The 27,299-nt window shown below is 41.6% G+C and overlaps 1 pseudogene; it reads left to right on the top strand.

Moving 5' to 3' along the window:
* The first annotated feature begins 829 nt into the window (after positions 1-829).
* Positions 830-27,078, top strand: LOC117466203 (G protein-activated inward rectifier potassium channel 1-like; annotated as a pseudogene).
* The last annotated feature ends 221 nt before the right edge of the window (positions 27,079-27,299 follow it).

Genomic DNA, 27,299 nt, shown 5'->3' with positions numbered 1-27,299 from the left:
TTATTTGGTAATGCAACACATGGTCAGATGCCTGTTTATTGTCTTGTTAAAAGCTAAATGTGGTGTCCAGTGTCATTAGTTGAAAGCAATCATGACATATTGGCTGCAGTTCCACATATTTGATCATCAAAAACGGTCAAATCAGGCGAACCCTTTCCCTCCTCCTCCAAATTGTCTGTCTTTGTACTGTAGTACCACTAGGCAACAGTGAGTGCATGACTGGAAACGTGGAAGTGCGCAGGAGCCGCTCACAAATCGACAGGAAAGAAGGATCTAAGCAGCCAAAGGAGCATCTGGTGGATCTCTACCATTGAACCATGATAATCCAGTCGACATTTAACTAAGAGAAGGGAAAAGGTGACCGAACAGAGCCTGGCAAACAGCGTCGATGCGCGCAGCCAAAAATGACGACAGTGGGACAGTGATTTTCTTCCTCCATCTCGTCAATTTTTACACTCATATGCTTGGATGCAATTCATCTCCTATGTATACAGATCACAAAGGAAGGACTGGAAACCGAACAATCTCCAACACAGACGCAAGTGCGCACAGAGACGTTTCATCCTGGGAACAGTTTTCAGAGAATAATTACGCAGAGATATTGCTGTTTTATGGGCCGTTTAAGGATTTTGAACTTTCAAGTGAAAACTTACTCTGTGAGTACAGTTTTGATCAGGTCGATATAGCCCCAACCTTCACGGGCGATGAGTAATCCACGACGCAGCAACTGATAAACCTGTAAAACCTGGACTGCGACTGGCGCGTTTGGATACCTTATCCCGTGCGTCGCCTATTTTTTTTGCATATGGCTTATTTTTCGGGGTCGTAAACTACTCATATATTATTGATATTTCATGGCTGTAGAGTGTAGCAACAGTAGCGTGTGGCGAAAAAGGACGGTGCAAGACTAACCGGGGAGAAAACAGCGCACTTGTATCGCTTTATTTCCAAAGAGGAGACATTGCGCACGGGCATTAACGACTGCAGCAACTCGCCTACAACCCAGACTTTTTTTATATAATTGAATCCTTTGTTGTTTCTTTCGCTGCTGTCATCGTAGTATGTCTGCACTTCGAAAGAAATTTGGGGACGATTATCAGGTAGTGAACACCTCATCTAGCGGGTCTGGATTCAATCAGCCTCCCCCAGAGAAAAAGAGGAAGAGGCAGCGGTTCGTGGACAAGAACGGGCGATGTAACGTCCAGCATGGGAACCTGGGTGGTGAAACCAGCAGATACCTCTCAGACTTATTCACAACACTAGTAGATCTGAAATGGCGCTGGAATCTATTTATTTTCATCCTCACCTACACAGTCGCTTGGCTCTTCATGCCTCTATGTGGTGGTGCATCGCATACATCAGAGGAGACCTCAATAGAGCCCACAATGACAAGTACACTCGATGTGTGGCCAATGTCTATAACTTTCCCTCAGCCTTTCTCTTCTTCATAGAGGACCGAGGCACGTAGGATATGGCCACAGATACATCCACAGACAAATGTCCCGAGGGGATCATTCTCTTTCTTTCTCACCGTCGATCCTCGGATCGATCGTCGATGCCTTCTTGATCGGCTGCATGTTTATCAAGATGTCCCAGCCCAAGAAAAGGGCCGAGACTTTGATGTTTAGTGAACATGCTGCCATATCTATGCGAGATGGAAAACTAACTCTTATGTTCAGGGTCGGCAACCTGCGTAACAGCCATATGGTCTCTGCACAGATCCGCTGCAAATTGCTGAAAGTAAGTCATGCTACTTGTAGTTGGCAGGCAGCGAATGTAGTTATATTCCAATTTTTTGTCATGGCCAAGTCATGTTTTTATTTTTAGAAAACTGATGCTTAAAGGCCTACACACTGGCATTTAAACCTGCTCTAACAGGAAGTCATGATGCATTTATCAGACAAAGCTTCATAGACCACAATGATACAAAAGATAGACCATTAGCTATGCTTGACCAAAGCACAGAAGACCACTTATTCATTTTACAATGTGCATATTTTGCATAACTAATTGCAGAATATAATCCATCAAATATGCCAAGGGGTCTTAATGTCCATTTACCAGATTTTGAGAAGAACCTTTTGTTCATACAATTACTTTAAACTGTTTAAAAGTGACAGTGTGTTACAATCTGGGGTAACTGGCTGCTGTGCCTTATTAGAATAATGTAATGTATGGATATCCCTGCTGTCCAACACCTGGTTATTAAAACGTCAATCATAAATCTATGTTATTTTTTTGTAATGCTTTACAAAACAAAGATTCACCAATTATCATGCTTTTATATGCAGTAGGGAATTAAATGAAAGCTCTCACAAAGTTCAAGGTAAGTATACAATCGGTTGGCCAAATACTGTAGCCATTTTAGCAAATTATTATTTTATTTTCTCATAAAGATTGTAGTTTACGTCCTAACAGAGCTGCTGAGTATAATGCTATCTAATCCAGCAGTATCAATAAATAAATTAAACCAGTTGATGTTATGTTTTGTTTAAAATATGACACATTTTAGGTCCCAGTGTTACATCACATAACGTGCTGATATATGTTCTTGCTGTATAGATGCCTCTTTAGATTTCATTTGAAAAACGTATAGCAATTTTTTCCGTTCTGATGAGACTGATGATTGGTTCCTCAGATTGCATATACAATGTGAAAAGCTCCACCAAAGGCTCTTGATGTGCTGTAGATAAGTCTGTCTTTCCCCTTCCTTCCCCCACCAAACATCTCTGTCTCTGTCTCTTCCTGTACGCTTCCTTAGTCTCGCCAGACGCCCGAGGGTGAGTTTCTTCCGCTGGATCAGTTGGAGCTGGACGTGGGTTTCAACACTGGGGCAGACCAGCTCTTCCTCGTCTCACCACTCACGATCTGCCATGTGATAGACACCAAAAGCCCCTTCTACGACCTCTCCCAGAGGTCCATGCAAACAGAGCAGTTTGAAATTGTGGTGATACTAGAAGGAATAGTAGAGACTACAGGTGAGTAACCGCCAAGATGAATTTTAATTACAGGCCTGCTGTTGGAAATGTGAGCTTGTTATTCTGCATGTTGTGGCCGCAGGCTAAATGCACAATTGCTGAAGATATTTTTGCGCTGCTTCAATATCTATTCCTGCAACACATCTCATGAATAATATTGAGCTCTATCATAGGTGTTAATAGCTGATATCCAAAGACTTGATATTGACCCCTTTATTGCATTTTATTGATTTGTGTTTCTGCGACAAGGTTGTAATAGCAGTGTTAGTATAATCCATCAAAGATAATTGTTTGAAATCCATACAGTAAAACACCTTCTGGGTTTTTCAAAAAAGAGAGCCAAGTTTTCAGTTAAAAAGGAGCCATTGAACACTTTCAAACTCCAGCAGGGTCAGTTAAAGGTTATGTATATTTTATTTTTCTCATCCGAAACATTTCCATTCTTACGCCTTTGTGCCGGTACAGCACTTACCTGGTGGCGGGTATTCTCAGAGGGGATACTAATTTGCTTTCTAAGGTCCCTTTGGAATTAGGGAATTCCATTTCCACAGGATGAGTTATGCCTTGAGTAAAATTCACCACTCTGGTCATTTTGAATTCAACCGTTTATTTGACACAGCTGATGTAGTGTGAGGAGACCCCCTTCGGTGTCTTAAAGTGAACAGAGGAGCCGTTCTGATAGGCTGGTTCGGAGGAAAACAGCATATGGAGATGTGACAGGGAGGCTGACGCTGCAGGCAGCAATTAGCAAAGATACTCAGTTCCTAATAGATCATTAGTGTAGTTTATTAAAGTCTCTCTGCAGCTGAGAAGTATCTCACATCCTGATTCTTCAGTTTACGACAGGCATCAGTTATGTCACTCGGATACGACTTGACACATTCTTAAGCATGCGCTTAACAGCAGAGAGTATACATTGATGATAATTACAGTATACAGTATCAATACATTCTGGGCATAGTGTTAGATGAGCCAAACAACATTTGGCTGATTACTGTTTGAACATGTTTTAATTCAAATCATTCCCAGTCAGCATGTTTTTATGACTAATTGTAATTGTAATCGTGCTACTGTACTGTGCTTTGGTTTTTATATGTAAGCATATTCAGAGTTATCATTATATTGTTGGCAGGTATTCATATTATTACTGTCACAGATGAGTCACTGTATCATAATATGTAAGAGTCAAAATCTCAGTTTGAATTACACTGGTGGGGTTTCATGTTGTGGGATTGTTATACATACAGTTTTACTTTATAGACATTTCTGCTCGGAGGCTGATGTCGAAACAATCTGTGGTTAAAAATGTATGTACAGTGAAAGTCTAAATCCTCAGACGCTTTCATTTCTGGCCAATGTAACTCTGTTTCCATGGCAACCTCTCCTTGACTATTCAGGATTGCAGCACTGCACCTAAACTTAGGTTGTTCATTCCTATGATATAGGAATCATAACACAAGTTCAGTAATAAAACAGGCCAACATGAGATGCTGAACATGAAATGAAATTGCTTTCTTGACAACATCGCCTGGTATTAAGGGGGCCAGTTGTGGCTTTGTGGGATTGAGCTCGCTTCCTAACGTGGCTGTGGGGAGATGTTGTGCTGCTGAGGATAAATTCGCTTCACATCACAATGCAATTCATGTACTGTACATGCAGCCTGACTGCTAGCCCTGCAAAACAGGATAGCTGCAAGAAAAGAAATCACAAACAAATAGCTTGTAAAAACCCATTTTGGTTGAGTTCACAACAGCAACAGGGATAATGTCAGACACAATAACAATCAATGCAAAAGTAGCAAACCCCATCACTCCCCAACAACTATCTTTATAGAGTTACTTCAGTGTCATTGGCTGACAAGCAAAAGTGCATGTCACGCGTGCGAATCTCAGCTCAATAATACCAAGCTGAGTTACTCCTGCTTTATGTGTGCATTGCAGGCATGGCAGGTGGTGGATTATAAAAGAGGAATTGAACACTGCTAGAATGAATTACAATCGATGACTGCAGATTAACTAAGAACAAGTGTTTGTGTTTAGAGCTAATACCAATTGATAATATAAAGTCTGTACAAGAAATTTAAATCTGTAAAAAAACAAGTGCCAACTAGATTCTACAGTTACACATTTGGTTCTGTTCTTCTTGAGATATTTATGATAAACACATGTCCACAAGGTATCTCATTAATAAGAAACTTGTGAGCAATGTAATGCTGGGAAAAATGTTATCAACATAATGCAAAAAAGGAACCTCATTGTCAGCTTTAGCAAAACTGGACAATATCTGAAACAAATGCATTATTTAAATTATTCAAAAAGTATGTTGAACAAAACAGTACAGCCTGTGTTAACCACAGACATTATAAGGCGTCTAAATCCATTGACTTTAAGACTAGGGAAGTGCAAATCTGCTAATTTATTTCAGGGTTTTCAGGACTCATTCCTGTCAGGCCACAATTAGGCTCAGCAGATGCCTTAAATATTGTGCAACGAGCGACAGACTGGGTGAAAGTAACCACAGAACACCCAGTGGTTGTGCACACATCAAACGTGTCATTTTGATGAATTATTCTGCACATCAACAGGCGTGTCCAAACTTCTCGCTCCGCTCATAACTGCCTCAAAACCGTCCGTTCCTGACAGTCTTTCACTCTGTGTCTCCGTCCCAAACACCGGGTTACCGGGGTAACGGCTGCTTGTGTAATTGTTTTATAAACAAGGTTTTTTTCTCCTGTGACATTTCAAAATATGTGGAAAATAATTCACAAGCAAACTGGTTTATAATGACATATCAATAGTGGTCATTTTCACCGTACCACTACACAGCTTAATGATGACCTGTCTTTGATTCTGCCCATTCAAAGCTGGAACAAATCTTAAGATTATTAAGAAATTAGGGAAAGTGTTCCATAAACACCATTCATACTGTTCAACCCTGCAAAGGCTTAAAAACCAAGCCAGAGGCAATCTGTTCATCAGTGGAGCGGATTCTTGAGAACCCAAAATAAACTGTAGCTGCCACAAACAGACGTTGAGGTTCCTCTATCCATGAAACCAATCGTGGAGCGCAACTAACATTAATCTCTTCTCAATGTTGGGCTTTTACATAATGCAGTTACACCACAACACTCCTATCTGAATTATGCAGCTCTGTGTGCTAAAGATCGAATGTGTATTTATATAATTTAATAACGGTAGAGGAGAGAAATAATAACTAATAAAACAAGTGGATGATTGATTTCATTGGGAACTCATTTATATTAGAGCAGAAAGAGGTCGGACAGCACATTAGTTTATTCCTGAAATGTGTTAAAGTGTTGGGGATCTAACATGGTTGCAGATTTTGCAGAAGCGTTTTTAAATTCACTCATTAGCTACAAAACCAATAATTCATGAGCGTAAACTGTATAATCAGCATAAAGCTATTTTTCTTACTGTGAGTTTCATGCAAATGTGTGTATCATTATCCTTCATGTTAATGCAGAAATGCTGCAAAATACGTTTTTTTTTTACTTTACTTCAGTCTTTTGGTGACACAGCACATTTTGAAGGAAGGCAAACGCTCTCCGCTTACTGAACTTACTAATAATTCCCCATGTTTGTAGATGATTTAGCACTGGATGCATGTTGTAAACGAAACACAGCGTGATATTTCTTGATTTGATTGTGAGGGAAATGATGGCAAAAAAAAACGAAAAGGGATCCGTCTGCAATAAAGTCTTCTGTTGTTTCTGATTGTTTTGAAAGATTTGTCAGCCCCCGCCTATTCATATACTGCTACAATGCTTTCCTATACCGTAATTCATCGTTATAGAATAAATAATAGAATATCCCAGCTCACAGCTCATTTTAAATGAGTGTGGGTGGCAGGGGGTTAGTTGCGTATAAACTGGATCAACTGGTAATGTTTATTCATGTGTGCAAAATGCAGTACTGTATGTGAGTAGAGAGCACATATTTTAATAATGAAATGCATACCAGTACACTCAATATTCAAAACTTTGCAACTGCATCTTTTAATGAAGTCTGTGTTACGACCTGTGTGATATTAAAGTTTTAAGAAAAGAAGCAGACAGTTTTACATTTTGAATTCATATGCATTGATGTATAGAGATTGGTTGATGATACAAATATATTCATACTTAATAAAAAAAAAGGCATTAGGGAGACCACTGCTAGTTGAGATCAATAAAAGTAATTAACTGACCTAACAACAACTTTGTTATATATACTTTCGTTATCAAATTACGAGTAATAATTGCTTTGATGCAGACTCTGTCTAGTAGTAAAGCCAGCCAGCATGGAAACATCTCTTTCTCGTGATTAGCAGCAGAGCCAATGTCATGGCCCGATCTGAGTTTTATCATCGGTAACAGTAATTGAAATGAAAATGGAGAGCTTTCTGATGCGCCCGAGGCCTAATAGTTTCAATCATACGAGTATGAGGCTGTAACCCAGGACGTCTTGGGTCACCTGACACCAGAGCCCCAGAGATCAGGCAAACACCTGGGTTGCGTTCCAATAGTCCATTTAGCTTAGGAACCTTCCTAACCAAGTGAAATGACCCGGAAGTCCCTTAGTGGCAGCCATGATAAGTGCCGTTCCAATTCTCTAAATGAAAGGAAAGGAGGTTTCAAACTTCCTTTATAACCTCCTTTAGCTTAGAAACCACTGGACCTCCCTAACCGAAAGGAGAGGAGAAAATGCTGCCCCACAATGCCTTGCAGCCGCAGCATTTGCCGTCACACAACAGTCAACAAACGATTATGACGGAGAAATGATATCATGAAAGTTACGGTGCTTATTAAGCATTTTAAAACGTATGTGGTAAGTTGCCAAAGTGCTTTGTTCTGAACGTTCATCAGTATTATAATCAAAAAGAGAAATATGAACGTTAGTTTTTACTGAAATGATCAAATAAAGTCAACATTTCACTGAGCTGTGTGGGGTTTGTTCAACTTTTAAAAGATGTTTGAATGGTGATATACACAGTGATAGGTGTTAAGGACTAACGTTTATAATAAATACATTTGTATTTATTTTAAGATATTTTCATACAATCATACGTATTGAGATCATTTGTATTAATGTGGACCGGAGGGAGAGGGTGACGAGCAGAAGTTTCACTTTCCTTTTTTATTTCAATTCCAACTTTGGTCATGAAGAATATGTTTCTCTGTTGTCCACGTTCATAAAGCAAAGCAGCAGCATCAGAGCACGGTGCAGAGTCTCTAGATGAGTTCACAGTAGTCCCTCGTTCTTATTAAACATCCATGTTGTAGTCCGCTGTATAGAAAACTGTGGTTTCCATGGTTTCCCCACAGCAGCAGACGCACATTCATGACGTCCGCTGCCGCATCATAAACACGTCGGATTGTGAAAGTGCATTCAGATTATCTAAAGTACCGCAGACTCTTCTCCTAAATCCTTTTGAATTCTCCTATCCACTATCCCTTAACCCCGTGAGTTTCACTCAGAGGTCAAGGAATAGGAGATAGGGTTAGAACTTAGGAGCTGATTTTTAAACTATCCGAACGCAACCCGGCACAAGTGAACCCCGGATATGAGCCATGGCTGTGACTTCGGCCCATTCCCAAACCGCCACCTACACCCTACCCCTCCGTTTGCACGTTCATTCGAAGGGTCAAACAGCGAGTCTGCATCGGTGCTGACTTGAGACCGGTCTCTACCTGACCCGTCTCAACGCTGTGTGTGTCCGTCAGGAAACAAGCTGTGAACAAGTAGTTCCAGGAAACATCCACTGATAAACTGCGATGTTAACAACCTCATGATGACCTCATATGTTTTTAACTTAGGATCATACCTGTGTTTAGTCTAGAAAAAGGTAAATGTGTGCATTTTATTATAAAGTTGTGTATATTTACAGACTGTTGCAAAAACTAAGAAGCTTATAAACATCAGGTTTAAAACTAAAAGAACTTTACAAAAAAGTAACACAATGGAAGATGTTTGGAGTTTTTATTTTATTTACATTTTTTGACTAAGAGATGCTGATTTGAAACCGTTGTTACATACAGTTACGGCATTTTCTGTTTCTGCCGGAGAGAGGGTGTTACGGTGTGTGAAGCAGGTAGGACCCAAATGCAGATTAACGTACAAATAATTCCTTTATTTCAAGGCTATGCTGACAAATACAGAACACTCACCGAGGACAAGCCAATACACAAGACAACCCGACAAAGAGAGACAGAAAACCCAGAACTTAAATACACCCAGGACTAATCACGAGACAGGTGAGGAGGGAGGAGAAAACACATAGGTACCAGGTGAACACAATTGGGTAATCAGAGAGGGAAACCGACAGAAAGCAACCAGGCAGGAAACGGGGGTGAACACTTTACAAAATAAAATAGGAAACCCAAAGATAGAAAAGGACACGAAAAATACTAACACAGACAAATCCTAACAGTACCCCCCCCTCAAGGGACGGATCCCAGACGTCCCAAAACAAAAAACAAAAATCCAAAAACTCAAGCAGGGTGGGTGGAGGGGGTCCGGAGGAGGGACGCATCACTAAGCCACCAGGGTGGGAGGAGGGGGTCAGGAGGACGGGACTGAACTGACCGCCCAGGGGCAAGGCAGAGGACCAGGAAGGGGTCTCGGGCGGACGGCCCGGGGCAAGGCAGAGGACCAGGAAGGGGTCTCGGGCGGACGGCCCGGGGATAAGGCAGAGTCCAAAAAGGGGGATTCGGGCGGACGGCCCGGGGGCAAGGCAGAGGACCAGGAAGGGGTCTCGGGCGGACGGCCCGGGGGTAAGGCGGAGTCCAAAAAGGGGGACTCGGGCGGACGGCCCGGGGGCAAGACAGAGTCCAAGGTGGGGACCATGCAGGGGCGAAGGCAGCGGCAGGAAGAGTCAGGGGGCCGGGCCCGAGGGCGAGGACCGCTGCACTCAGGGGGCCGGGCTCGAGGACGAAGACCAGACAGCTCCGCAGGCCGGGCAGGAAGGCGCTGACGGGACAGTGCGGAGCTGGTGGGACAGGCCTCGGCAGGATCCCCCACGGAAGAGGACCAGGACACGGGATTGGCAGGACCCCCGGCAGGAGAGCAGTCGGCGGGGCTTCCAACAGCACAGGACAAAGGGTTGGCAGGACCCCCGGCAGGAGAGCAGACGGCGGGACCCCCAACGGGACAGGACAAAGGGTTGGCAGGACCCCCGGCAGGAGAGTAGTCGGCGGGGCCTCCAACGGCACAGGACAAAGGGTTGGCAGGACCCCCGGCAGGAGAGCAGACGGCGGGACCCCCAACGGGAGAGGACATGGGGTTGGCAGGACCCCCGGCAGAAGAGTAGTCTGCGGGACCTCCAACAGCACTTCAGTAGGGACTTTAGATGGGACTAGAGAAGGGACTAGAGAAGGGACTGGGAAAGTGACCTGAGGAGGGACTAGGGAAGGGACTAGAGAAGGGACTACAGAGGGGACTAGAGAAGGGACCAGAGGAGGAACTAGAGAACGAAACTCGAGAGGAGACTCGAGAGGGGAACTAGAGAGGGGACTTGAGGAGGGACTAGAGGAGGGACTAAAGGAGGGAACTGGAGAGGGGACTCCAGAGGGGACTAGAGGAGGGACTAGAGAAGGGAACTTGAGAGGGGACTCGAGAGGCGAACTAGAGAGGGGACTCGAGGAGGGACTAAAGGAGGGACCAGAGGAGGGACTAAAGGAGGGAACTCGAGAGGGAACTTGAGGGGGAACTGGAGATGGGACTGTGGCAGCTGGGGCCACATCTGGGTCTGGCACCAAGGCTGCTGGGACCGGGACTGGGGCCGGAATTGAAGCCAGAATCCTGGCTGAAAGGTCCGGTTCTGGAGCCGGAAACATGGCTGTAAAGTCCGGTTCCGGAGCAGGGACCGTGGCTGCTGGGACCGGCACTGGAGCCGGAACCATGGCTGCTGGGCAGGGAACCGGAACACGGATCCATGGCTGTGTGGGGTGGTACTGGAGCACGGTACCATGGCTATGTGGGATGGTACTGGGGCACGGAACCATGGCTGCTGGGGCCAGAACTGGGTCCGTAACCATGGCTGCTGGGGGCTGAACTGGTTCTGGAACCCTGGCTCTTTGGGCTCGTGCTGCCAACCTGGCCTTGCGACCTCTTCCTTTAGGAGCCGTTTGGAGGCTCCGTGGACCTCCAAAGGCCAGACGAGTACCAGCGAATGGCTCCTGGACAGTAGCAAACACTGGGTGAGAAGCAGGGGCTGACGCCAGACGGACCACACCAATGCGTGTGGTATCAAAACAGGAGTTGGGAGACCTGGGTCTGTCAGGATCGGGAAAACAAATTGTGAGGTAATCCAAAAGCCTGGCAGGTAAGAATTTCACCAAACTTTGATTCCTCAGTGTAAGGTGGACTGCTTCTGCCAGAGCAGCATCTCACTGCTGAACCCTGACCGCTCCTATCCATTGATCAGAGCAGGTAGCCAAAGAAAAAGTAAAATCCAATAATTCCTGCTCAAAAGGATCTGCTGGGCCCATATTTAAGGTCGGGTTGTAATGTTACGGTGTGTGAAGCAGGTAGGACCCAAATGCAGATTAACGTACAAATAATTCCTTTATTTCAAGGCTATGCTGACAAATACAGAACAGAACACTCACCAAGGACAAGCCAATACACAAGACAACCCGACAAAGAGAGACAGAAAACCCAGAACTTAAATACACCCAGGACTAATCACATAAACACGAGACAGGTGAGGAGGGAGGAGAAAACACATAGGTACCAGGTGAACACAATTGGGTAATCAGAGAGGGAAACCGACAGAAAGCAAACAGGCAGGAAACGGGGGTGAACACTTTACAAAATAAAATAGGAAACCAAAAGATAGAAAAGGACACGAAAAATACTAACACAGACAAATCCTAACAGAGGGGAGGCCGTCCCAAAGCTTGCTGCTGTATTTACTCCCTCCATCTGACAGGAGGGAGCCTCGTTGAGCTGCGAGTGTGGCTACAGACAGAGTTCACTCTGTCACGGAGGGGTAGGGTCGAGGGAGTGGTTTGGGATTGGGCCTGAGTCATTACACCAACAGCTCTCTTCTCTCGCTGGTGTCGCGCTCCCTGACGCAGGTCAAAGGGTTAAAGTGGTTTCAGTGGGGAAGTCAACGCTGAGAGCGGGAGTTTCCAATTAACTCTAATGTGCTCAGGGTGAGAACTCAGGAGAGAAGAGGCTGTCCCCGCTGAGCTCCACCTGTGTTGCGATAAGCCACGTGCTGCATGTATTTCATGCTTTTGGTTAATTTTCCTTCATCAACAAGACATTTGGCACTACAGTACCTGCCTTGAATATTTCAGCATGACAAATATGGCTAATGTTTGCAGTGTCACAAAGAGGTGCAAGGCAAGGCAAGGCAAGGCAAGTTTATTTATATAGCACCTTTCAGCACCAGGCAATTCAAGGTGCTTTACAAAAATGAAAGACATTCAGACAAAGGCATTTAAAAACAGTAAAAGATAATAAAAGAAACATTAAAAGAAAAACAAAAAATGAAAGACATTAAGAAAATGGCATTTAAAATCAGTTATTAAAAAGAAAAGCTAATAAAATAAACATTAAAAGATAAAAGTTACAGTGCAGTCTAATATATGAATAGTTCAATTCTTTCGGTTCTTGATTTTTAATTTATTCACAGAACCTCCCTTTGGAAATCCGAACATTTCCGTCCCGATTGTTAATTTAGACTGATTGTTTTCACCATGTTATGCTCGCATGACATCCACAATCGGATCCTCAGGAGGGTGTACTAGCCCCCTACTCTGCTTTGCGTTCCATAACAAAGTCTTTAAGTGTTACCTGAACACCCCGTGTTACCAAAACACTATTTTTCACCCGTCGGTGATGTGATACTTGTTCCTCAGTACAAATCACCCAAAAACTGATCGTAAACCCTGGCTACGACGGATATCCCATATATCCTACTTTCGAGCAGTCCCTCTCATAAATGTCATGGAGAAATTAATTACGTTTAAATTTAAAACATTAAAAGAAAAAATACATGGATAAAAGTTACAGTGCAGTCTAAGATATGAATAGTTCAATTAAAAGCAGCGGCAAAAAGAAAAGTCTTCAGCCTGGATTTAAAAGTAGTCAGAGTTGCAGCGGACCTGCAGGTTTCTGGGAGTTTGTTCCAGATATTTGGAGCATAATAACTAAACGCTGCTTTACCATGTTTAGTTCTGACTCTGGGGACAGAAAGCTGACCAGTCCCTGAAGACCTGAGAGATCTGGATGGTTCATAATTTAGCAGGAGGTCAGAAATGTATTTTGGGCCTAAACCATTCAGTGCTTTATAAACCAGCAGCAGTATTTTGAAATCTATTCTTTGACACACAGGAAGCCAGTGTAAAGACTTCAGAACAGGAGTGATGTGATACATATGGACCTGAATACAATATTATGTTAACCTTTGAGGTAAAGTACATCAAATCTAACATACAAAGTTTTAGCTGTAATGGAATCATTTTACATTCTGTTGCATTTACTTGAGTAATTATCTGAATACTTCTTTCACTACTAGGTTTTTACATATGCCATTATTGGATTTCTCGGTAAAAGCAGAATGAATAGATTAATTGATAGAGGCTTAGTAATTCCAGAGTCTGAAGCTTTATATTATCTAATGCAATCTATTGTAATAGTCCTTAAAAATTAGTATGTTCCATTTCATGGGACAGACTATAACAGAGGTGTTGGTTGTACCAACTCTGGAATCTACATCATGGTGTTGTAATATAATGTAGTAGACATTATACTAAATATATTTTACATTGGGGTTATATTGACAAAATAACTCAATTGATTAAAGAACAAGAACAATCCCCCTCCCCCCCTTAAAATCCCTATGATGAAGAGACCACAGCTTTACCAAAGATTTGGGGCGATGGTGTTGGATTTTATTACATTATTTCAGTGTTTATAATACTTGGTCTACTCCCTGTATATTGGCATTGCTTGATCAACAAATTACTCTCTGCACAACGGCAGCTCGATTTAGCTCGCATGCTGTATCGAATAACGCTGAAATTAGCTTTACTAATTTTAGACAAACAAACAAGTGTAATCCAGAAATGCATCTGTTAGATTTACCTCTTATCTCTACTGTAATTGCACTGGGGATGAACTCCTCATAATGGGCAATGCAGCAAACCGGCTATGATATCGTGGATTCATTATCCCTTTTAGATGAACTGTGCTGGCTTCCCAAGGGGGAGCACAGTAATTGTGTCTTTAGGGATTTGTCAAGTCTGGGTTGGATGGCAATAAATCAGTGGCAGAGGAGGTGTTGTGGCAGACCTGGGATGAACTGTTTTGACGAAAGCACCAGAAATGCATTTACCAACAATGACACTTAAAAAAGATGGACTACATGTTGGTTTCCCACATCTCAGTAGGGGTGCTATTGTGAGAAGGAAACCTTTCAGCAATTAACAACACACACTGTAGACCTCCGTGTCTATGGTCGATGGAGGATGGATCCTTTGGGCAAAGTGTTACATGTCCATAATCAAGATAATATTGTGCCTCCATGGTGTAACAGGTTGTTTGGAAGGTCGTGATGCACTTATTGTGTTCGTCAATGGCAGCATTGATTGGTTGGGCTGTGACTGTCCCTGAAGTGCAGGTAAATCAATCCTGCAGCCTAAACTGGGAGCCACATCAAAGCCACACGAACATGTTGTTCTAAGCTTGTCTTCTAGTAAGACCATTGTCTGGGAATCATTTATTTCAGTTTTTGCCACTCAGACATGCTTTTGACTGGAATAATTGTATCTTAAGCTCAAGTGACTAACTTGAGAAACAATAGGGCTGCTTTCTCACCGGAGAGGTACTCCTCTTAAACACCACCTAAGTCTAAGATCTCTTAAAGGCTTCAAAATATCTCTTTTGTGCCCCCCTTCCTCTCTGCTGTAACTCCTCTTCATGACTTAAGTAGATTTAATAGCCAAGATCAATGTGAGATTACAGCCCTCACTCACTCTCATGTCCGTTTAAATGAGAAGAAAATGGTTTTCTGATCATTTCTGCATTCAATACATAATAAGGAGAAAATCATTCATATCCCCATTAGATTTGGACGCCCCCCCAGTAGGATTCTTCCTATGTGACCTATAGTGGTTGTTTGGCCTAAAGGAAATCCATCAAATGCAGTTTTGCTTGATTGGTTCCCTTTACTGCAGTATTGAAATTGCCTTCACTTGGTAATATGTGCTCTCCTGGCTGTGTAAATGGCCTACAGCCATATGTTCCTGTAGCCTGCCTGACTCCCCACCCTGTGTGGAGATGGTTGGCAGACCCTGCTCCTATATCCTTTCCTTCCTTCTCATTCCAACAGCCTCCACATTCAAGCAATTGCCTCAGCATCCAGGCTCTCCCCTCCCCCACAGCAGTGCACTTCCCCTGCTTTTCCCTCAATCAGCTTCCTCCTTGTTGTCATTGCTCAGCCGGTGCTGTATGCATGGAATAAACATCAGAGCTGCAAACATCTGGGGGCCACCTTCACAAATTGATCACACATGAAAACGATATTTAACGGAGGAAGGGGACGTTTCTTTCTTCTTTGAAAAGTCAAACTGTGAAAAGCAGGTAACTGAAAGCTCGTCTATTTCTCGATTTCTTTACCACTTGATGATGGTCACCATAGAAACAGATAATCAGACAGAACTTGTGTCCACAAAAGCAGTATCTATTTCAAGATTAGACTTTTACATTTTTTAACTATTATAGGTACAGTCTGGTCTCTCCTCTGCAACATTTTAATAGTAACTAATCATCTTTGATAAACCAAACTAGAAAGAGACAGTTAAACGTTACATTTTCCAGTACTAAATTCAGCACAACTCGTTAACAAAATACAAAAGGAAATTCTGCTTCCTGCTTGTCAAAATGTAGAGCTGGATAATTGTCTCGAATTAATTGCTGCTCCTAACAACCCAGCGATGCAGCAAAGGTTTGTCGTGGACAGCCTTGGCCGCAGCGAGCGCCTGACAATGAGAGCAGGAGGAATCTTGGACGGTGTTGTGTGGCGCAGCTCTGTGTGTGAAGCATCCAGATTCTCAGTTTCCACAGCCGTGATAGACTGTCAGGGGAGTGTGTGTGTGTGTGTGTGTGTGTGTGTGTGTGTGTGTGTGTGTGTGTGTGTGTGTGTGTGTGTGTGTGTGTGTGTGTGTGTGTGTGTGTGTGTGTGTGTGTGTGTGTGTGTGTGTGTGTGTGTGTGTGTGTGTGTGTGTGTGTGTGTGTGTGTGTGTGTGTGTGTGTGTGTGTGTGTGTGTATAACCATTAGGGTGACTTAGTGAAAGAGAGACGGAGGTTATTTTAGATTTAGTCACTAAATGAGAGTTTTGCTAAATACTTTTCAACCTACATATTTGTTTTTCTCTTGACTCTCATTTTGAGAGTTCATAGAGATGAAATCTTCATTTTCACTGTTAGAAATACAAACTACAATACAGTCCTTTAAGTTGTATATGTAGAATTGTTGCTGCCATTCATTGTTTTTATTGTTATTTTAGTTCATTTTATTATTTTATTATGTTTATACTCTTTTCTAAAGATTTAAAAGTTGTAATGCCTGTACACAAAATAATTTCCCAATTTGGGGTCAATAAAGTACCTATCTATCTATCTATCTATCTATCTATCTATCTATCTATCTATCTATCTATCTATCTATCTATCTATCTATTTTAATTTGTATGTGCCCTTATTTGGTGCCTTTCTATTGATGAATTATATAATAGTATTGATCACCCCTGAACAAAAATCTAGATTGTGTCTCTGCCTGAATGCTTTGACAGATCTGCAATAAATAGATCTCTGCTCTCAGGTCGGCCCTTTGAGTTTTCTCTGTCCTCAGTGTGAAGTGCAGATCTGCAGCTGAGAATTTGACTGAGCCAGGCACCAAACGGATATGATCCTTCCACAACCTGCATGAGCTTCTTTTAGACAAGGGTGTGTGAATAACATGGCTGTTTTATTTGTAGCTTCTATCGAGCAACCCTGGCAGGCTGCCTCCCAGTTTACAGTACTTTCTTATTCCAGCCCCAAAAGAACCCCATTCTATCTTGGCTGTCACTCTGCGGACTGCACGGCTGCTTAACTTTGTTAGACCAGAGAGGGAGCCTGCTCTGTGTTATCAAGGGAAAGTGCATTTATATAGAGTCTCAAGCTGAGATGGCTTTTGGGTATCTAAAGATCAAAGTTTATTCTTGACACTTCCTACGACTTGGCCTCCGCCCCAATCCCTAAAGGCCCTGTCACACTGTCCCGAAATTGACACCCGATGGACACACGAATATGGAATTGTGAATTTCGCACGAAGATGGCCCCGAACCACACACGAAGGCAACATTTACATTACATTTAAGACATACAACTGCAATGAAAGTACCAAAAACAATTATGTTACAGTACTATGATACTGTAATGATATCTTCAGACTTTGTTCTTTACTTTATCCGTCTTTATATGTAGAAAATATTACGTTTTCTCCGTAATGTTGTTTCCATAACAACAACAATTTCCTGTCAACTGTCCTTCAAAATAATATATTATATCCTTTTTAGTTTCACAGAACACAAATTGGGTTATTTACATAATATATTTACATGATTTTGTTGTGCAATAAAACAACCTGATGGACACACGATAAAGGAAATGTTCAAATTCGGCTGTGATCGTAGCAACATCGGGCCATTCGTGAGGGCATCTTAAGCCATCGTATGACCGCTGGCGGAGTTTCTCGGGCTCCGGCAGCAACTTCGTGAGCGGAGGCAAAATCTTTGGCATGCCAAACAATTGCCGAAGGACCTTGCGAAGGTTCATTTTCGTGTTGAATTCGTGTGTCAATTTTGCCCCTCGTAAGGCCATCGTGAGGGCATCTTGTTATCCTCGGTGCCATCGGGCATTCGCCCCGATCAGAGTGAATGTGAATGCACCGATGATAACACGAAGATGACACGATTTGACAAGATGCCCTCACGAGTGCCTTACGAAGTTGCCGCTCACGAAGTTGCTGCTGGAGCCTGAGAAACTCCACCGGCGGTCATACGATGGCTTAGATGCCCTCACGAACGGCCCGATGTTGCTACGATCACAGCCGAATTTGAACATTTCCTTTATCGTGTGTCCATCGGGTGTCAATTTCGGGACAGTGTGACAGGGCCTTAATGGAATTAGCTGGGAGTGAAATATTGCTCAATCTACAGTGCAGATATCTGTAATCTCAGACTATCTCAGTGCTGTAGAGCCTTTTCCAGAGTCCACTTCCTTTTTGTTAAAATTCAATTAGTTTTTCATATTTGGTTTACACCTGGAAAAGAAAACATGATTGTTGCTGAGATGGCAAAAAAAAAATGTCATCATGCGACCAACCCGGTATCACGGCAAGACGTGAACATGTGACGATTTACCATGCTGGGAGACGTGAAGATGTCACGATAAAATAATAAAATTCAATAACGTGCTTTAACCACCAGGTGTCCCTTTCTATCAGCTGTGCACCGTTATGGTGTAAATACAGCCTATCTACCAATTGGATCAAATATAAAAGTCAGCCCAATTAGTGTTGATACTGCAAGGAGACGTATTGTGTGAAAAGAAATGTAAGATGTTGTTTAATTGCTTATATATTTATGATCCATGTCACGTTTTCAGTTTTGGCGGCAGTTGTTCCTGTTTGTCTAGAAGTCTTCTCAGCAGGGCTCTATAAATAGAGAACTACGGCAGATATGTAATATTTAATGCAGCCGAACCGTGTATTACAATGCCGTTATATGATGACTTTCAAAGAGAAAAGCAAGCACACTCGGAATAAAGTATTATTTTATTTTTAAAAAACGTTTTCAGATATCACATCACATAAACACCAAATCCCAGCATGCATTGCGGCTAAACCATCCAATCATCGAGCTGAGAATCTTGCCTACGTCTGTTTCCGGTTTCGTTTATGACGGATGTATTTTGTTATACACACATTCCTTCAAATTTACATTTTAATTTGCATTAAAGTATTTTGTGAGGCCTTCTAACATGTTTTTAAATATAACTACGGTTGCAGTTGAAGAGTTTGTAAATTAACATGAACCGAAGCTGTTGCCTGGCAACGCAATCGCACAACGTCACGTCCGTTAATTCCACATCCACACGCACGGATTAACATCGATTTAATACATTAATGTAGCCATTGTTTCTGCTAAAAGAGATGTCGACCAGCTGGGGCAAACAAGAAAATCAGCGTAATCGAGTGTGACTATTACAAATAAATCATTATTATATTAATATTGACAATAACAACCGACCGTCGGGGTAGCATTTGCTTGAGATTTCCGGTTATTTCTTCACTGGTTAACATGGGTTAACAATACCGTGTAACTGTCACGTTTGAAGGGACGAAATCGTGACATCTTCACGTCTCCCAGCATGTTAAATCGTCACATGTTCACGTCTTGCCGTGATATCGGGTTGCATGTGACACACCTGCTCACATGGATGCAGAAAATGTTGCTCTGATTCTCTGGTATTTCTCCCTGAAATATACCTTTTTAAGGAGATGCTTTTTTTTTACATCCGTCTTCAATTCGTGGATTCAGCAGAGGATTATTCTAATGCCGCTCATGCTGTCACATGGATATTTCATACACTTTGAAAGCAGTAAACTGCCTGGTGAAATTCAGCGATGAAGGATTTCTGAAGGGATTTCACACTTGTGGGATTAAGATTGGCATTGGCCAGTCAGAAAAGGTCATATAACGCTCAACCTTTTATACTGAAGGCATGTCACTGAACAGCTCTTGACAGATCACATTATTAGCAATTTTGCAATATTTCTTTTCTTTTTGTGTTGCCTTTACATATCGTTGCATTATTAAGGTATGTGGAATTTAAGATGATTATTAATCCATGGCATGCTTGGTATTTCTTTTCTTTTTTGCTTAGGTGGAAGGGTAATAGGGTTACATTTGTAAAAATATACAATTGATCAACATGCCATTAAATATATTTTTCTTCCTCTGTTTGTATGTGTTATAATATCATTAACAATTACATTTGAATGCAAAATGGAAATCTCTAAACTATCTTGAAGCATGAACAGACTTAAGCCTGGAGAGGTCTGTTCTGTTCCATTAAAATATATATTAATCCATATGTTTTTGTTTTATATTCAAGTAACTGTTACTTATAACATATCATTTGATGTGTTTGAACATGTTGGTGCAGTGCAACAAGCTGTAAGCAAATGAGTTAGCAAGCGGTTGGGTAATTGTCTCTCCATCAGACGCAGAGCGACTTAAGCATTCAGTCCGTGTGTTTCTGGCCCCTTGGGAAATGTAAGTCCACAGTTTACTGTCTTTCTTTAGCTTTGTTAAGGTCTGAAGGTCTCCAGCAACTCTTGAGAAGAAATATCTATTTCTTTTGCTGCTAAATGTTCCACTATGTTCACAAACTAGTCGCTAACTGTGTGTCGGCTGTTCGGTGCTGGGCAGGTTGTGTACTGTACTGTAGGTTTGTTCAGAGCTTTTTCGCTCCTGCTGGAGCTTGAAATTATGCTGATGAGAGGGATTCAGAACAGTGAAGTTGCTGGCTATCAAACCAATACATTTTCTGAAGGAGGACCTGGTTTCAGGTTGGAGATACAGGCCCTCAAAATGTCTGCGCATATCCCTTCTGCAAGACAATTTATAAAACAAAACAGTGTGTTTTTTTTACCATGAAACCCAATATCATATTGGTAAAATAACAAGAACCCTACTAGATAATGTGAGAGGCTGCTACAGAGTCTTATTGTGCATCACTTTATTTAGTAAGGCCACTCCATTGAGGATTTGAAATGCATTGGTATTGGCTTATAGTGACTAGTGAGTCACAGAGGGGAACAGATAACCATTTACTGAAATTAGAAGTGTAATGGATCTTACAAATATCTATCCTAATGGGCTGAATGAGGAATTATCTTTTCGATTCGACTGATGTTTTCCCCTCCTGGTTTCATCTGCCCTCGTATTAACCCGAGTACAGCTAGTGTCTGTATTGAAGAATGCATAAGTGTTAAATTGCTTTTACATTTTGTATGTTTAACTCTGAGGGTTGCAATACAATGTTATTTTATTCTTGAATTATTCTGAAAAATATTTCCCCTTTTAAGTTTTATTTAAATATATTCATATTTTGTTACCATTATATAATAAAGGCAGATGGACTTATAACTGAAACAGACACTAACAAATCATTGATTAGTACACAATGAATTCAGATTACATTTTTGTGAATTAAAACAAAATATTTTCTATTGTGAATATAGCTGTTTTCTACTGAGTATGAAAAAAGGGAGTACATAAAAACAGTCTGATGCTGTGTGAGTGTTTGTTTGGTTTCACTTTTGGACATACGTTAACTTATGTAACGGACACCTTTAACTGGCTGTGAAAACAGTGCATATCACATCCACGGTGTTTCCTTCTCACTGCTGCGATGTCCTACAGTGCCTTGTCCCAGCGGCAAACATCAGCAGAGATCAGATGAATTATTGTTTTTCCTTTGCTTTGTGTGTGTGTGTGTTTTTATGACTCAATGCTGATATGATACCGAATGCGGTGCCATAAAGATGGACACATATATAAAACAATAAACTGTTAGAGTGATGGATGACAGAGGAAGAGAAAATCGTTCTGTGCTTTAATAAAGATAACTTTGTAATATGAGCTCCTGCCTTCACTGATGAGAAGTATATGATTTACCTCTTGTGTTGTAAAAGGTCATGTTTCAGAGACTGTAAAACCATTTTGCTCAGACTCTGGAGCCATATGGATGATTTGACCCTGCCCTAAATGGAAAAATCCATTTGGAGCAGTTGGGATGTCGTAATCCACGAGAGAGACTTTTCTTGTGTGTTGTCACTGATAGTTTGACCAAACTCAGCAGTGAAGAGGTTTATGGCTGTCGCATGCACACATTCCTACAGTTTTGTTTCCATAGAAACACTGATTCTCAGGCATGTATTTTGAAGTTACATAAGCCTTTACCACCAGTAATACGAAATACACTCCGCTGTGTGTATCCTATTTTCACTGGATTCCTATTTTTAGGAATAAATTCAGTAACTGGGGGAAATTGAAAAACTGGTTTTAATGATTTATACTCGTACTATTTTTAGCTGTTTATCTGTAACTTGATATTGGGGTCTCTGCCTACATGTTTCTCCACATAATGTGTCAGTTTCCATAACGATACGAACTGTGTCGTGTCCTGAAAGAAAGTCAAGGCACAGAGTTTGTTCCCCTAACTGTGTCTGTGTTACTGCGTTCCGTATGCAAGTGGGTGTTGCAGAAACAGCTGGTCTTTATCAACACAATTCTACATATGTGTAGCAATCGTGTCTGTAATTATGCAACGACTCAGGCTTCATTACTTGAATAATTTATGGAAATTAAATGCATTAACGGCCATGATTAAGTCTAGTGCCGTTGTTAGTTTTTGAAGAAGGGAATAGTTCATTATACTAGCCACATGAGGGAGACTTTTTGTTCTACATTTTGTGTGTGGGTTTGAGTGGCTGTAGAGGAGGGATTCAGCCCCTGGCCAGCAGGGTTCATGTTTTTCCAGAGACTGAAGTCTTTCAGTAACTCCTACAACATCTGCAGGAACAATGAAGCATTATTAATATGATATATGGTGCTATTTGAGTATTGCTGAAGCAACCTTTTGCCTCAGGCACAATTTCATTTAACTTGTTCCAACCTCTTACCTTAGCATGCGCCAGTGAAGTTGCTACTCATGTCCTCGTCTTGTGTTTACTGTATCGATGTCCAGTTAACATCGCAGCATCGACTACTTTTCAGTGAGCCGCTATACTGCTGACTTCTGGTGGTGATTAAGTAGCTCTTACAAAACCTAAACAAAGAGCATTTCACATCACAGTTTCCTCAGAAAGCCTGTTGATGATCAAAACGGTGACTATGTTTGTGCTGGAGGCAGTTTTAATAGGCTCACAATGTGGAACAAAAAGATTTCCGCTCACACTTAACTCTCCTCGCTTTGGCCCTAAAGTTCTCATTAGCTTTGCCCGCTTCACTGCAGCACTCTTCCATATGCCTAAAGGCTCCGGGACTCAGAAGCGACAGTGCAGAAGTAATACTTGAATACCCCAAATGCATTTGATGTTCAGTCTCTCGCACATCTGTGATTGTGTACAGAGCTGTTATCAGTGAATTATGTTATGACCTTGGGAATCGGGCAGAATCACAGATGTCTCCAGTTTCGATGATGACATCCTGGCATCAGCAGCGGTGTCTCGCTGTGAACCAAGGCTACGTCTTAGTTTGGAGCCAACTGTCGCTGCTAGAACAATATTAAGCTGGTAATTAAAACATGTGATAATAACCCACTGCCGTCGCTGATTTCCTAATGGATTTCAACAAGTCTTAACACGAGTGCCCCCAGCCATTCCTCTGTGCTAAAATTAGGTTTTTTTTTGTACTGATATAACCAATTTAGTGTTTTGTTTCAGATGTAAACCTAATTATAGATGTTCTATGCTCACTCTCATTGAGAAATAAAAGTCATTTTTTCAGCAGAATATTAACTATGCCAAGATGAATGGGGCTTTGTTGTGTGTAGTGTAGTATAATATAATGCAGAGCTATGATAGCGGCTGCTGAATAGTGGTGATGAGTAATCACTAATAAGCATCCAATAACATAAAAAAAAATGTTGATTACTAATTCAAAATGTTGCTAATAGCATCAATTTGTTTCCGAGAACGCAAGGGGAGTTTTTGAGCAGGGATTTAATTCAGAGTCCCCTGTGAACATTTGCTCTCAGTGTATCAAGGATGGTCGAATGGTATCAAGGATGGTCGAATGTACTTATTGTAAGTCGCTTTGGATAAAAGCGTCAGCTAAATGCAATGTAATGTAATGTAATGTATCATATTCTGCTATGTTTAATTTGCAGAGCATAATAATCACTAAATAGGATATTCCTCTTTTAATTTGTATTCTTGAAATGACATAATCTAACAAGTCAGTCGCCTTTTGGATTTTCTAAATTGTTGTGTAACAGATTCTTCATGTGTTTTGGATTAAATTGGATTTATTTCCTTGTGTCAGAAGTCTCCAAAGCAACTTCAGTGTGGGCTAGACCTCCAGAAGCTTTCGCCTGCAGCCATTCCTCCTGTGGGTTTCTGTAATTTGATTATCTTAATCCTCCATCTTTTGGAGCTAACCAAGCTTAAGGTGTGGATTGAAATGTTAAGTACCATAAGAGGTGCTGGAGAAGATCAGTTTTTGTTTACTTGTACTGTAGCTGTTTCTGTTGTTCCTGCTGTCTTGGGGTCAGAATCAAACTGTTTTGTATGGGGAACAAAAATATCAAATGTTCAACGGCATTGGCAGTTTCTTATGAACAGTAATAAAACAAAATTATTTTTGATTAAATATTAAGCTATTCTTATAAAACGCAAACAGCAAATAACTCACCTTTAATTATCTTTCAGGTTAAGCTGGAAATTGCTGATAAACATCATGTTTGGAAACTGAAAAAATCAATTAAGCTTTCTATTGAGGCAGCTGGCTTTGTTATGCATTAAGTACTTATTGATTGAGGCACTTTTGTTTGCAATACTATTTGCTTTGTGGTGTGAAAATTACAAGAATCCTGGTGAATACCATGCTGTTGATTCTTATGGAACGGTGCCAAGCATATCATTAAATCAAAGCTCTGTTGTAGACCGGAGTCATCATGAAACGTTTCAACTACAAATATTCCACTTCACTATGTTTGGCTGTGGCAGAATGACATTTCAATCAGACAACTCACGTGTTCTTAATATGTTTATTATAAGCAGCATATAGTTTGAGTTTGGCGTCTAGGCTCGGGCTTCATCACTCCACAGATATACAAAGAACATTGAGTGATGATTAGATAACTATCCCCCGAGCCTACAGGTGGAAGCTGGGGTGGAGCTGGGGTGGTGGTGGGGCAGGCAAGTAGCAGCATCATGAAACACAGCAGCAGGAACATGAACGTAGCAATAGCAAGTGAACACAGCAGTGGCAGCATAGCGATGCAGAGGCAGGAAGACCTGGCAGCTTAAATAGAGCGGCTTGTTTAGGAGAATGTGTTTGGGTGGTTGTAAGAGGGAAGAGGTGCGTCACGTGTTAATGTATGATTGGTGCTCGAGTTGACTGCCTGAACTAGCTCGCAGGCTTCGCCCCATTTATCTTGCATAATTATCTTTTCTTAATGTTTTTTCTCTTTTTGACAGGTATGACCTGCCAAGCGAGGACATCTTACACCGAGGACGAGGTTCTGTGGGGACACCGCTTCTACCCGGTTATCTCCTTGGAGGAAGGCTTTTTTAAGGTGGACTACTCTCAGTTCCACGCCACGTTCGAGGTGTCCACCCCTCCGTACAGCGTGAAGGAGGCGGAGGAGGCTCTGCTTCTCTCCTCGCCCCTCATGGCTCCGTCCCTGTGCAACAGCGGGGAGAAGAACAGCTCTCTGGACTGCCTGGAGACCCTGGAGGACAATGACAGCACCTGCAAGCTGCCCACCAAGCTCCAGAAGATGTCAGGGCGGGAAGGCCTGCCCAAGAAGCTACTAAGGATGAGCTCCACCACCTCAGAGATGACTTACAGCTTTGGAGACCTGCCCATGAAGCTGCAGCGAATCAGCTCTGTTCCCGGTGTCTCTGATGATAAGCTGGGCGGGAAGGCCTCCAAGATGTCAGAGCCCATGAGTAAGTCAGTGGCAGACTTACCCCCCAAGCTGCAGCGAATGGCTGGGGGAGGGGGGGGCCGGATGGACGGACACCTGCCACCCAAACTCCGAAAGATGAATTCTGATCGCTTTACATAGAGCAGGCAACCTATTTTAACTTATGCCATCCCCCTTTATTTCCCTACCCAAAGTCCTTGTACTATCCCTAATTTATTAATGGACAATATTCTTATATTAAAAGAATTGTAGAACATGTGCACACATACCTTATATGAAGTAGGGTGATGGAATTGAGCACATTTCTCCCTGGATGTAAGTGTACATGCTATGACGAAAGAACTTTTTTTAGGATGATGTACAATTAGCACAATCTGGCATGTAAGAAACAACGCATGTAGAACAGAATCTCAATAATTTCTGGCATGATATTTATTGATATATTATTTTACAAAAACAATTTCATTGGTGATTTTACTGACAGTGGAAAAATTGCACAAAGCCATATGATTTACGACGTGGAAAACCTACATTACATAATACTAATTTGTGGTGACGGAAGGCACATACATTTGTTTTGAGTTGATTGCTTTTGTTGTTTACTGTAAAATTGTGGCAATGTTATGTTGATTGCATGCTCCTCTTATTGACTTAGCTATACAAAGGTAATAGACAAAGATGTTTAGCCTTAACTATATTACCTTGTATCCATTTCCATGTTTGTTCACAGCTGGATTTTTGGTATTTCTTATATAGACTATTTTACCATGTGCGATTTTATGACTTTATTAGTTGATCAAATCCAGAATATGTTGCTAGATGATGTATTTAACATTTGAAAATGCATTATTGGCATCATATGACCTGTCTGAACTAGGCGCAATGCTACGCAATTTCCATTTGCTTATTAAAGTAACACTTAAGTTGAAAGAGTCAATACTTTTTCTTGATAAGCACAAAGCAATCAGTTTTTAATTCCCTGTGATAATAGAAAACATTTATGGGCAATTTGTCATGAATTAATTGCTTAGGACAGTAGTTCAGAACATCATTACTTTTATTATATAACAGAATTATCTTAATTTTCATTAGGCCTGTGTGGTCATTTAGGACACTCCATTAGATGTTCAACTTAGGTGTTACTGGTTAGATTTAGAGTTGGGCCCATAAGGAAATCATAACCTTTGTCTTAAGGGCCCACAATCTCCCTCCTCTGTGATGAAAGCAATAATAGTATAATGACTATAATCTTTATATAGCCACAGGGTCTACCACAGCCCCATATTCATTCTGTTTACTGAATCCATGCCATGAAATCTGGTTTTCTCTAAATGCATCAAAGACATTGTATGATACCCAATCTCTTCAGGAATAAAGATCTAACCTAACTGTTTAGCATCTTGCTACTTGATCTACTGACTAGATGTAACACGTGCTTCACCTGGTCAAATCAATACAATGTTATTAACATTACAAGTATTACAGGGGGTGGTCAAAACTCTATTACCTATAGAGTAATAGTGGTAGATAGTAGTGATAGATTAATCCGTATAGACCCATGCCAGCTCTGGCATGGGTCTATACGGATTAATCTACCACA

Source organism: Pseudochaenichthys georgianus, chromosome 21 (genome assembly GCF_902827115.2).
Source record: "Pseudochaenichthys georgianus chromosome 21, fPseGeo1.2, whole genome shotgun sequence".
Taxonomy (NCBI): Eukaryota; Metazoa; Chordata; class Actinopteri; order Perciformes; family Channichthyidae; genus Pseudochaenichthys; species Pseudochaenichthys georgianus.
Note: the sequence above shows the minus strand (reverse complement) of the source record. Positions and strands in the feature narration are given on the sequence as shown.